Source organism: Mercenaria mercenaria, chromosome 11 (genome assembly GCF_021730395.1).
Source record: "Mercenaria mercenaria strain notata chromosome 11, MADL_Memer_1, whole genome shotgun sequence".
NCBI lineage: Eukaryota > Metazoa > Mollusca > Bivalvia > Venerida > Veneridae > Mercenaria > Mercenaria mercenaria.
The window spans coordinates 49,552,346-49,564,141 of NC_069371.1; the positions used below are offsets into that span (position 1 = coordinate 49,552,346).

An 11,796-nucleotide genomic window follows, 5' to 3' on the forward strand; every position below is an offset into this window, starting at 1 on the left:
CACATACATGTATATTAAATAATTTTAATATTAAACAACTTCAGTTAATTTCTTTTGGATTACATATAAATGTCAAGAATGTTTTTCCATGTGAAATGTTGTATGATTTGGTGTGTTCTTTGAATTTGTGTTTTTCCTGCTTGATTTTGTCTCTGTTTAAATGGAATAATGTCGTAAAATGAATAAAATTGCATCATTTCACAATTCGTTTTCTTGAAATTTTGATGTTCAAAAGATATTGTGTTGAATTAAAATGTAGTTTCATTAACTCTACAGAACTTGGAATGTTTGTACAGAAAGAGGCGATACTGTAGTGTTGCATCAAGTCGTGCAACCCATCTATTTTTATGGAATGAACTTTACCTTAACCTTACCCTGCTAAATTTCTATAATGAACTTGTCCATCTTTCAGTTTGGTCAGTATTATTAACTGTTGAAAGGGGTGCTTATCAAAAAGATGCCGACTGAATGGCAAACAGTGCAGATCATGACCAGACTGCATGGATGTGCAGGCTAATCACGATCTTCACTAATCAGTCGTGTCCAGCATGATGAAGGTTAACAATAATGCATTGATAAAAATATATAACTCATCTGAGTTTCACAGCCTGGAAGTATACAACCTTCCAAACACAAACCTGTCAAATCAGGGTTAAATGGAGAGGATTTTGAAAGTATACCACCTCTTTCTCCACCCAACCACTTGCCCCATATGGCGACTTTCAAGCTTTGATGGTGGAAGAGGTCCCCAGGTGTCCCTACGTGCATTATTTCATCACGAGCGAGCTACGCTAGTTGATTGGCATTCTCTCATGAAGAATTAAACGCCCCGAGTGAGGGGCAAGCGATTTGAAGTCAGCGACCTTAACCTTTCGGGCGCGAATTCCCCTTTGATGATCACCTACTGAACATTTATGTAAAATCATTTTAAACCATTTATTTTATAACACGACCAGCAGTTTCTGATAAGGAAGTTTCTATTATATATAAATAGGGAAAAGAGATAATACGCCCTTAAGCGGCCATGGAATTTGACGAATCAAAATGGTCGATCTACTTTTTTGAGCGTCAACATTTTCGTAAAACTGGCCTACGGGATGTCGACGGTTCAACTCTGGTGCCCGCACGTGCCTGAAACAATACAGGGAGGTGCACTTGGGGTATACTTCCGGCATCAAAACCTTAAAAATTCGCCATATGACTTAACAAGAGGGTCATGATGACCCTGGATCGCTCACCTGAGTAATATGAGCTACATGTTTCAAATGTCAAACTGATGATAAAATATTAAGAAAGTCAGTAGATCACATTCATGGTCAATGAAATTCAATTTTACGATTGGTGTGCAAAACTGTGTATGTCATCAAAATTTCAAGGCTATATCTTAAAAAAAAAACAAGAAAGTAGGTCAGTAGGTCAAGGTCATAGTCAAGTGACATCATATTACTTGGGGTCATCAGGTAATTATAATTAAACATTCTTGGAAATTGTTTCAAATGATTTTTAAGTAATTTTTCCTATATAACTCACATGATAACTAAGTGACCCCAGGGCGGGGCCTCTTTTAACCCCAGGAGCATAATTTGAACAAAATAGAGGACTACTAGACAATGCATCATACCAAATATCAAAAGCCTAAGTCATATGGTTTCAGACAAGAAGATTTTTAAAGTTTTTTCCTATATAAGTCTATATAAAACTTGGGACCCCCAGGGCAGGGCCTCTTTTCACCCCAGGGGTACAATTTGAACGATTTTGGTTGAGGACCATAAGGCAATGCTTCAAACCAAATATCAGAGGTCTAAGTGTTGTGGTTTCAGACAAGAAGATTTTTAAACTTTTTTTTCCTATATAAGTCTATATAAAACTTGGGACACCTGGGGCGGGGCCATATTTGATCCTAGGAGGAAAATTTGAAAAATGTTCATAGAGGATCACTAGATAATGCTACATACCAAATATCAAAGCCCTAGGCCGTGTTGTTTTATGCAAGAAGATTTTCAAAGTTTTCCCTATATAAGTCTATATAAACCATGTGACCCCCGGGGCGGGGCCATATTTGACCCTATGGGATAATTTGAACAGTTTTGGTAGAGGACCACTAGATGATGCTACACACCAGATATCAAAGGCCTAGGCCCTGTGGTTTTGGACAAGAAGATTCTTTAAGATTTTCCTTTCTGTTGCCATGGCAACCACAGTTCTGTATGGAATTCAATTCTTTGAATAATTTTGAAAGGTGGCCACCCAAGGATTATTCCTGTGAAGTTTGGTGTAATTCTGCCCCGTGGTTTTCAAGAAGATTTTTTTAGAAAATGTTGACGGACACACAACACACGACGAACTATGAGCGGTCAAAAAAGCTCACCATGAGCTTTTGGCTCAGGTGAGCTAAAACTCATGTGACTCTAATCCCAACAAAAAGAAAAACCTTTCCAAAACAAGTGTATATGTATATGCATTCTTTTTGTACATTATATTTCCGACAAAATGCGTCACAACCTCCAAGAAGAACAATCAAATTTAGATCTACCAAATATGTGGGACATAGTTCAACAGTTCAACTTAAACTTCAATGTAGTTACTAGTGAACATCCACAGGCGGACATTTATTTACAAGGTACAGGAATGGCACCATCTTAAATATGTGGATAATTTTATGTTTTAGTTTTGTTTGCTTCCAACAGTAGCCATTATCATGGAGTAACAGTAAAGATACGGCGAATAGCAACATAACTTCATGTAATTATGGACATGTTTGGTTGCAATTTTGTCATTTTCATTGCGTGAGCCTGAACTTTAACCAAACATTCTAAGTCAACAAGAGGGACATGATGCCCCTGAATCGCTCACCTGAGCCACATGTTTAAAATGGCAAACTGATGCTACAATATTAGAAAGTAGGTCAGTAGGTCATATACATGGTCGCTGAAAGTCAGTTTTAAGATCGGTGCGAAAAACTGTACATGCCATCCAAATTTCAAGGCTGTATCTTAAAAAACAACATCCACTAAGCAATACTACATACCAAATATCAAAGGCCTAGGCCTTAAACTTTCAGACAAGAAGATTTTTTCCCTATATAAGTCTATGTTAAATTTGGGACCCCCCAGGGCAGGGCCTCTTTTCACCCCAGGGTTATAATTTGAACAATTTTGGTAGAGGACCTCAAGGCAATGCAACATACCAATTATCAATGGCCTAGGTCTTGTGGTTTTAGACAAGGTTTTAAACTTCTTTCCTATATAAGTCTATGTAAAACTTGGGACCACCGTAGCGGGGCCTCTTTTCATCCCAGGGGAAAATTTTAAAAATCTTCATAGAGGACCATTAGGTGATGTCACATGCAACATATCAAGGCTCTACACCTTGAGGTTTTGGACAAGAAGATTTTTAAAGTTTTCCCTTTTGGTTGCTATGGCAACCGGAGTTCTATATGGAATTCAATTCTTTGAACAATTTTGAAAAGGGAGCACCCAAGGATCATTCCTGTGAAGGTTGATGTAATTTTGTCCAGTGGTTTTCAAGAAGCAGATTATTTTAGAAAATGTTGACGGACGGACGACACACGACGCACAACACACGCCGGACGACAGACATTAAGCGGTCACAAAAGCTCAACATGAAAATTCAAATCAGAGTTATTGGGATTGTTTCTCCTGGTGATATAGTAAATAATTATTTAAAGTTTCAAGTCAAAAGCTTTGATAGTAACAGGGATATTTGAATTTATCAAAATTTAAACCAAAGATTCTAAGTCATAAAGGAACATAACTCTGTCAAAATTCAAATCAGAGTTATGAGGATTGTTTCTCCTGGTGTAGACTTTGATGGTAAATAACTATATTAAGTTTCAAGTCAATAGCTTTGATAGTAACAGAGATATTTGACTTTATAAAAAACTTTAACCAACGGCGACACCGACGCTGGGGCGAGTGCAATAGCTCGACTTTTTCTTCGAAAAGTCGCGCTAAAAATAATCCTGTTGAGTACGCATTTCTACATACCATGAATTCATCTAGAGGGCTTAACGCGCATCTATTTTAAGTGAATATGAAAAGAAAAAAGATAACATAGTTTTGCGCTCAGCCCTCAATGCATGAAAATAAGTGATACAATATAAAAATGTACAATAAACAATCTACAGTTTTTACAAAAATCATATCAAAAACTTGTAAGTGTATTTAACAAAACTATATATATAAACAGGAGATGAGCGATTACTATAAACAATGGAATTTTGCTTTAATATTTGCACAGTCATTAGTATCTTATGAAAGCTGCAGAAAATCAGCATCAAGAACACAAAGCCATTCAGAAGTGTTTCACCAGTTTCCGTCTAATACTAAAATAGCACTCTTTACAGTCTCGTTGTCGATTATAGCAATAACATTCACTCTCATGGAACTACTGAATGTCAGTTTTCATCAGTTTCTCCTTTGTTTTCATCACATGAGATCAGGCATCATGCGTTGATCATATACTCTTGAATGATTCAAACACATGATATGATTTTAAAATGAACACTGTTCACGCTATTTTTGTTCTATGTCTGGAGGTGTTTCAACATCTTTATATTCTTGTACCAAGCTATCTAGTGTTCCTGAAATATAATGTACAAAGAATCTCTTACTTAGAATTACGATATAATCCAAAGACAATATAATATAATACATAATTTGAAATATTTGCATTCTCTCTAACATTTCACTGAAAACTACACCGTTATTTTGTATGAATCACGAAAGGAAAGGCGCCAGACTAGTAATAAATGCCACTTAGTTTTAACGTGTTGCTGTTTTTAGACGACGCCCGCGTGTAGTTAGAAATGACTACCTGGTGAACAGAATGACCGGAAAGCTGATTCTTGTGTTAACTACAACAAAGTAACAAATGAACAAGAAATATAATGAAAATGCTAGAAATGAGTATATGTGGAATGAACGGCAGATTGTGATAAGCAAATTAATCATGAATCGCATGCGCAATATATGGATTTACCGGACATATTCTTTCGTTCATTTCGCATAAAGTCCAAAAACAATACATTCATTTTCTAATAAACTTTATATTAATCATGAAAAAACAAATTAGACGGTTTTTTTTCGTATATTAAAGCTAAAAGGTGAAAAGGAACTGAAGTATAAAAGGTAAATATCCTTTCCGCAGCCTTAACGTACTAAAACGTATTAGCGTCTGATGGCCCTTTCACGTTTCCGTAGAAACAACATTTATTACATGAAACTTATTTTGAAAATATTTCTGAAATGTCTAGGTCTGCAGCTCTCATATACGGTTATATCTTACATCTGATGCATATACTGACACTCTCAAACAACATCAAAAATGACATTTTGAGCGATTTTATGAAGTTCCAAAATTATCAATGTACCCTTGGTCCGTTACGGACCCCTGTGGGATTTCTGTTTATCCAGAGCTCAAATATTTTTTTCATAGATTAAAAGCTGACCTGCTGTACTAAAGCCTAGGTAACTTCAATTCGTAATAAAGTGCTGAAAATTGGCTCCCCAATAGCAAAAATAAAAAAAAAATTAAAAAAAAAAACAGAAGAAGTCCAGGCGAATACATTTAGACGGGGTGACCCCTGCGCGTGACCCCTGACTATCTACGAATCAAAATGCGGCTTTCGATTTCAAGTTAAGCATTTCTACTTTCATTTTATTTACTTCCGGAAATAGCTGAAGGTCGAGTGACGTCATTTTCTATGTTGTCAAAAACATACATGTGCCTGGCGGGATTGCATAAATATGTGCTGGCCGTCCTAAGGTTATCCAACATGACAGATAACGGTCAAAGAACGGAGACCCTAAAAGCGTACCCAATGACGTAATAAGTAAATTAAACCAAATAACACTTTTAAAGATCAGCATATTTTAAAGATATTAATATAAGGTTTCACGATTACTTAGAATTTAAATACTGCTAAAAAATTTGTTATCTTTAAAAATGAAATATTGAGTATCTGATACAAGAACGTTAGACAGCACACATAGGACTGCATACTTACTTTTACATTCCTCGAAAGCCTTGTCTTTACTTGTTCTGAAGAAAATTTGACTATTCTGTTGCTGCTTATACACTTTCTGTAATATATAATATATAAAAGTTGACAAAAATACTGTGTTAATTGCATTAACATTTACTCTTCTACAACAATAAAGTGCAACAGAAAAGACTGTCGGCGGACCAATCAGAGACTGATTTGCGGATTACAGAATAAAATGAGGCGACAGTAGCCTTTTACAGATTGAACCAAAAAACTTTTATTCTTTAAGCTTTTGTTCAGAGTAATGGGTTAGCTAATGAAAATGCAAAATGAGTTGTTGGGGTTTTTTTTCTTTTGTTGTCATCGTATTCATTTTTAGTCTATTTCTGCTGCTTAAAGTAGTATAGTTAACAGACAATAAGCTCAACTAAAATACTTCTTCATAATACACATTCATAAAACTTAATTGTTTTTACAACAGTAATTTAGAAAAAAGCTATGTTTTTAATGGTTCAAGTTGTCTCGCAACTAAATTTAAACACAGGTGGCAGTAACGTACCTCAGATACAGTATGGGTCCATGAGCCATATGCACTTAAATTTATTACAATTATAATGTTTTCTTACGAAAAAAATGACAAAAAGCCATTTTGAATTTTTTTTTGCACCTGTGACAATGCGCCAAGAGAAAGGTAGGTAAGAACAGTTTGACATGTGCATTGCTTCTAGGTCCGTATATTTTTTTCAAAACAATATTTCCTTTTCAATGATTGGCCGTCTTTCGGGCAAAAGAATAATATTTCAGAAAAACCTTACTTCCAAAGCCCAGTTCCAAACCGTTTACGCATCACGAGCTAGCAACGGCGTACGGTGCGAAAAATGTGTAGGATTTATTCGGATAGAGAAAACGCTACAGTTTCGTACGCCGTCGCTCGCTCGTGATGCGTAAAACGGGTTGGAACTGGGCTTTGAAGTAAGGTTTTTCTGAAAAATTATTCTTTTGCCCGTTAGTGCCACCTGTGAATTTAAACAGACACAAATACCTTCATGTATACATAAAATAACAAGTTAAATCCTATATCAACATGATCAAGAAAGAAATGTCATATTTATTTCATTTTAAATACATGTACATATGAATGATGTATTTTTATATATTGGAATTATATTGAATCAACAAATGTTTTACCGCTGTTTTAGGGAGAGATTTCAGTTCCTGTTCCAGCACCCTCTGCTCTTGTATCTGTAAATGCGACAATTAACATCTCTACAGAAAACCACAACCACGTATATTCATATGTTCATTAAACACTACACTAGGAATTATGACAGTGGTCATATTTATGTTACTATGTACTTTAATTGAGTTAGATGGCCACATTTAAATTATAATAAACTTGTGTTGTTAAAACATTTTGAAAAACCTTCATAAAATAAAGCGTGTATAATCATTGTACAGAACAACATAAATTAAATATTCATAATGTATTTTTATCCAAAGGTTAAGAGGATATTTTTTTCAGAAACTTGAATCACAGAAGATGATTGATTCAACAATCACAAAAGATGATTGATTCAACAAAACAGCGTTTGCCATTCAAGTTGTTTTCTTCTGTATAGTATTGAGTTTTACATTAAAATCTTCAGCACCGAACATGTGGAATGTGTTGCATTCCAAATGTTTTTATAGTATTAAATTGAACATAATTAAGTTGTGACAAAGCTGTAAAACATCTACACTTTAAATTGTATTACTGCCTGGACAACTGGTTCAGAGCACTGTTCAACCATTTTTTGTTTAATCATATTAATATAACATTTGTTTATGGCCTCCTTTGTATTATATGTTCTGATAGATGAGAATTGACTACTTCTTGAGAATTAACTACTAGTAATACATTCAGATAGAGATTATTTCCGCAATATATCATGAACTTAAAACATACAAGACACAAGATACAAGAAGCTTTGTTTCATGCCGGATATGGTATACTGGTAAGAGCGGAACACTAGCTATAAACCTATTTACCGACAGAAACAAGTTCTGTAACAAAACAAACAACACCTGTTAAAAGAAGTGGTTCCTTAAAAAATAAAATACTGGGACATATTAAATATGATATCACAATCTATTCACTTTAGAGTTAAAATGAGCCGTGCCATGAGAAAACCAACATAGTGCATTTGCGACCAGCATGGATCCAGACCAGCCTGCGCATCCGCGCAGTCTGGTCAGGATCCATGCTGTTCGCTAACAGTTTCTCTAATAGTAGGCTTTGAAAGCGAACAGCATGGATCCTGACCAGACTGCGCGGATGCGCAGGCTGGTCTGGATCCATGCTGGTCGCAAAGCCACTATATTGGTTTTCCCATGGCACGGCTCAAATAATACATACTCATAATTACACTATAAACATGCCTAATTACAGTGACCAAGAATCAATCCGAGTAGATATCAATATTCATGTAAATGAAGTTATTCATTTTTTTCAAAAAGGCATAACTTATGGGGTAAATGATTTAATATCATTGTCGGTAGGAGGTACAAATTTTGACTAGTAAACAACTTAAATTTAGTATTCATAAGCATGTGTTATAAAACATTTTACATTGTGTGCAGGAGCTCTAGGTCTTCTACACTTCATTGTGTGTGTCAACTTATACGTAATTGGTCAGGGTTTAGATTGTTTAAAATATCTTCCACGTACTTTGAATTATTAGTAGTACTTACTGCATTCTTCAAAAATTATAAATATAACCGATAAACTGAATTTCAATTCTGAGAACTTGGTCATTTAACGTAAAATTAACGTTTTGATAAAATATTAATAATGAATCTATAGTAGGTTTATAAACAAAATAAGTTTACTTCCATTACTCTGTTACTACCTGGAACAACTGATACGGGGACTGGAAACCGGTATTTATCTTATCTTATGCTGTCGTCCGATCGAAGCGTATGCCGTAGGTTATTCTGCTATTACTCAAACACTTACGCCTTACAGTTTAACTTGTCCTTTCAGTGAAAATCTGGGAAAGCATTTGTTGAATTTTTTGTTGAAAACAATAGTTCTGCCATGAAATTATTGCCTGCATCTGTTTTTAAATGGAAAATATCTACATTATTGTTACTTTTCGCCCTGTGAAACTGGCTAAATCTAGGCTTGTCTTACCCAGAAAGAAAGATGTCGTTTTTTACATGATATTTGCCTTGTTGATTCAGAGTATTTAGAACAATAAAATTAGGACATATTCTAATGAAAATAGCAAGTCGAAACTGTAAACTATTGCCTGAAAATATTTGTTTATGATATTGCTTTGTTCCTCACCATTTAAATGCGTGTTAAACCTAGATGATTTTCTGCAGTTGTATCTAAAAGTTCAAAATACTAAATGTAACTTCGTTGTCGGCCTTTTTTAAAAAAAAAAATATTGTTATTTTAATTTAAATACATTGTATTTTTCACACATCAGTTTTAAGATTAAATTATTAAACTAATTTTTGGAGTTTAAACAACAATTTCGTTTGAAACATTCTCTGCGTTCAAGAAGAATGTTTGTTTCTGTATGTAGAAATCTGACATTATAAACAATAATTATAATTATGGCTCTACAAGATTAAGAAAAGTGTCAGCTTTCTGGTTTTTTCCATTTTATTTATTCAAATCCAACAAAAATTGGTCCTTTGATAAAGGTTTGAAGTTACGTGGTAAAATATTTCTTCAGGGAAGTGAGCTCGAGTTAATTCATAATAATTAAGCATAACACCACATGCAGCCGCATGCTGTTTTTCCTTCGGAATCCCTTTAGATTAATCTCTGATCATCTAATTATCGCCACTTAACATGTGACTGGTAAACCCTTTGAACAAAAAGTGTAATAGCTCCATGATTAACATGAGGTAATATGCTAATTACACGCTAATCGATAGTGGCGAAAACAAAATATCGATCGCTAACGACTGGTCGATATTTACAGGTATGGACGACAGCATAATACAGATAAATGTATTGATTTATACGGAGTTTCTACTCCCCGTATTAGACCTTCCTGGTTACTACCAAACCACTTGATGAACGATCACGAATACTAATGACATTATAAAAATCACAAGTTTTAAAGAACAAAATGTCTCTATAAGAAAATAAAATATACTTACCAGTCTTTTGTTAGGCTCCATTGGTAAAACAGAATTAAAATATGGACCAAAATCTGTCAATAAATCGTAACCAGCAGCTAAATCTTGCTTAAGTTTCACACCCGGAAGTTATGTTTTTTGATAAAAGGGAAACAACTTTTACAAATCTTGTAAAGTATATTGTCCGTAGTTCAGTCGACTGGTGGATGGGGCGACGGCAGTGTTGTATTTTCCATTACTGCTCACGAACAGACTCAATCAAACCGAGTCTGCAATTTTCACTGTTCGCCTTGTTCTCGGTGCTTCCGAGAGATCTACTTTTCAGATTTTATTTACTTCACAACAGCGGGTGTTAAGTGCCGTGTGGCGGCCGTAAAATGTCGCTCCGACTTCGTCTCAGTGTTGTTATATTTTCTGGTCTTTCGAGATCATTGATTTCAACTCATTTAGATTTGAAGATTCAATACTGCTTAAGCCGGTGCTAGCGGGAGCGTGGGCAGTGTTGCAGTTTCCATTACTGCCCATGAACAGACTCAATCAAACCGAGTCTGCAATTTTCATGTCAAACTAAAGTCTTCTTTCATCAAGGGACAATACCCTGTATTTACCGTTGATAAGACAAATTAGATATGCGAGTTTCTCCCCTTATCTACCCGTAAGGTAACATAACGTATCTTATCACCAATCATTCTCATTCATCAGATGTTCGACATGGTACCCGAGACCATGAAGGTCTAATACGCGTCAGTTGTTCCAGCCGAGACGAACCGGGAAACCATGGTAGAGCTTTGGTATGCGAGAATGATCACCAATAAACAGTGTTGTCATTATCATTCTAAAAAAGAATAGGAAGGACGAAATGGAAGTCCGTATATTTAATGCAAGAATTTTGGATAAAATATTTTCATGATCACCTCAAATATGAACAGAATCAATGACCAACCTCATGAAAACATAGCTATGATGTAAATATAATCATATAAATTAAAATCATGAAAATCATTTTCAGCAGTGATATGTGATTGAAATTTTAATTGAAAACATTCAAATTGTGAATTAAAGATATCCAGACAAGATAATTTTGATTTATCAACAGCTTTTAAAACTCGATTTGTAACATTATGTGTTAAAATAACATTTTGCTTCTAGGCTTTCTTTCGATGCGGAGATACCTGGTTATTAAATGAAAGTTATTTTTTGAGTACAAGTTATGAAATGGACTAAGGCAGTCTGACATTGTGGAAACTTTTACTTGCAGCAATTAAAAACACATGTATTTACAATATGTAATAGTACAGAAAGAAATAACAATTAAAGACACCAGTCAAATAATTAAGTACTAAAATCTTAGGTTTATCTGACCACTATCTCATTTGCATTTGCTTAGTTAATTAAGTATAATAATGTTGCGCAACAGAACATCTGGTTGTATATCAGTATGGATAGCGCACACTGCATGCAGTTATGTAAATTCGCATTTCTGTGATCAAAAGTATTCACAAAATTATTTCCGAAAAAGTCAACGTCATAGGATAGATTTTTAAGATTGAAATTTGATGATTTATTTAAAAAAATCTAGTTCATTTTCTTTTATTTCTTTTCATCATAAAGTTTTTCTAACTGACCCATATACAGGCGTGGATACCTGCTGT

The 11,796-nt window shown here is 34.7% G+C and overlaps 1 long non-coding RNA gene across 1 annotated transcript; it reads right to left on the minus strand.

Moving 5' to 3' along the window:
• Positions 1-4,166: 4,166 nt before the first annotated feature.
• On the minus strand, positions 4,167-10,311 carry LOC123531654 (uncharacterized). Its single transcript, XR_006682462.2, has 4 exons — positions 10,166-10,311; positions 7,196-7,249; positions 6,029-6,104; positions 4,167-4,603 (listed from the first exon to the last, which is right to left on the minus strand). It is a non-coding gene; the product is annotated as an uncharacterized LOC123531654 (long non-coding RNA).
• Between the last annotated feature and the right edge of the window lie 1,485 nt (positions 10,312-11,796).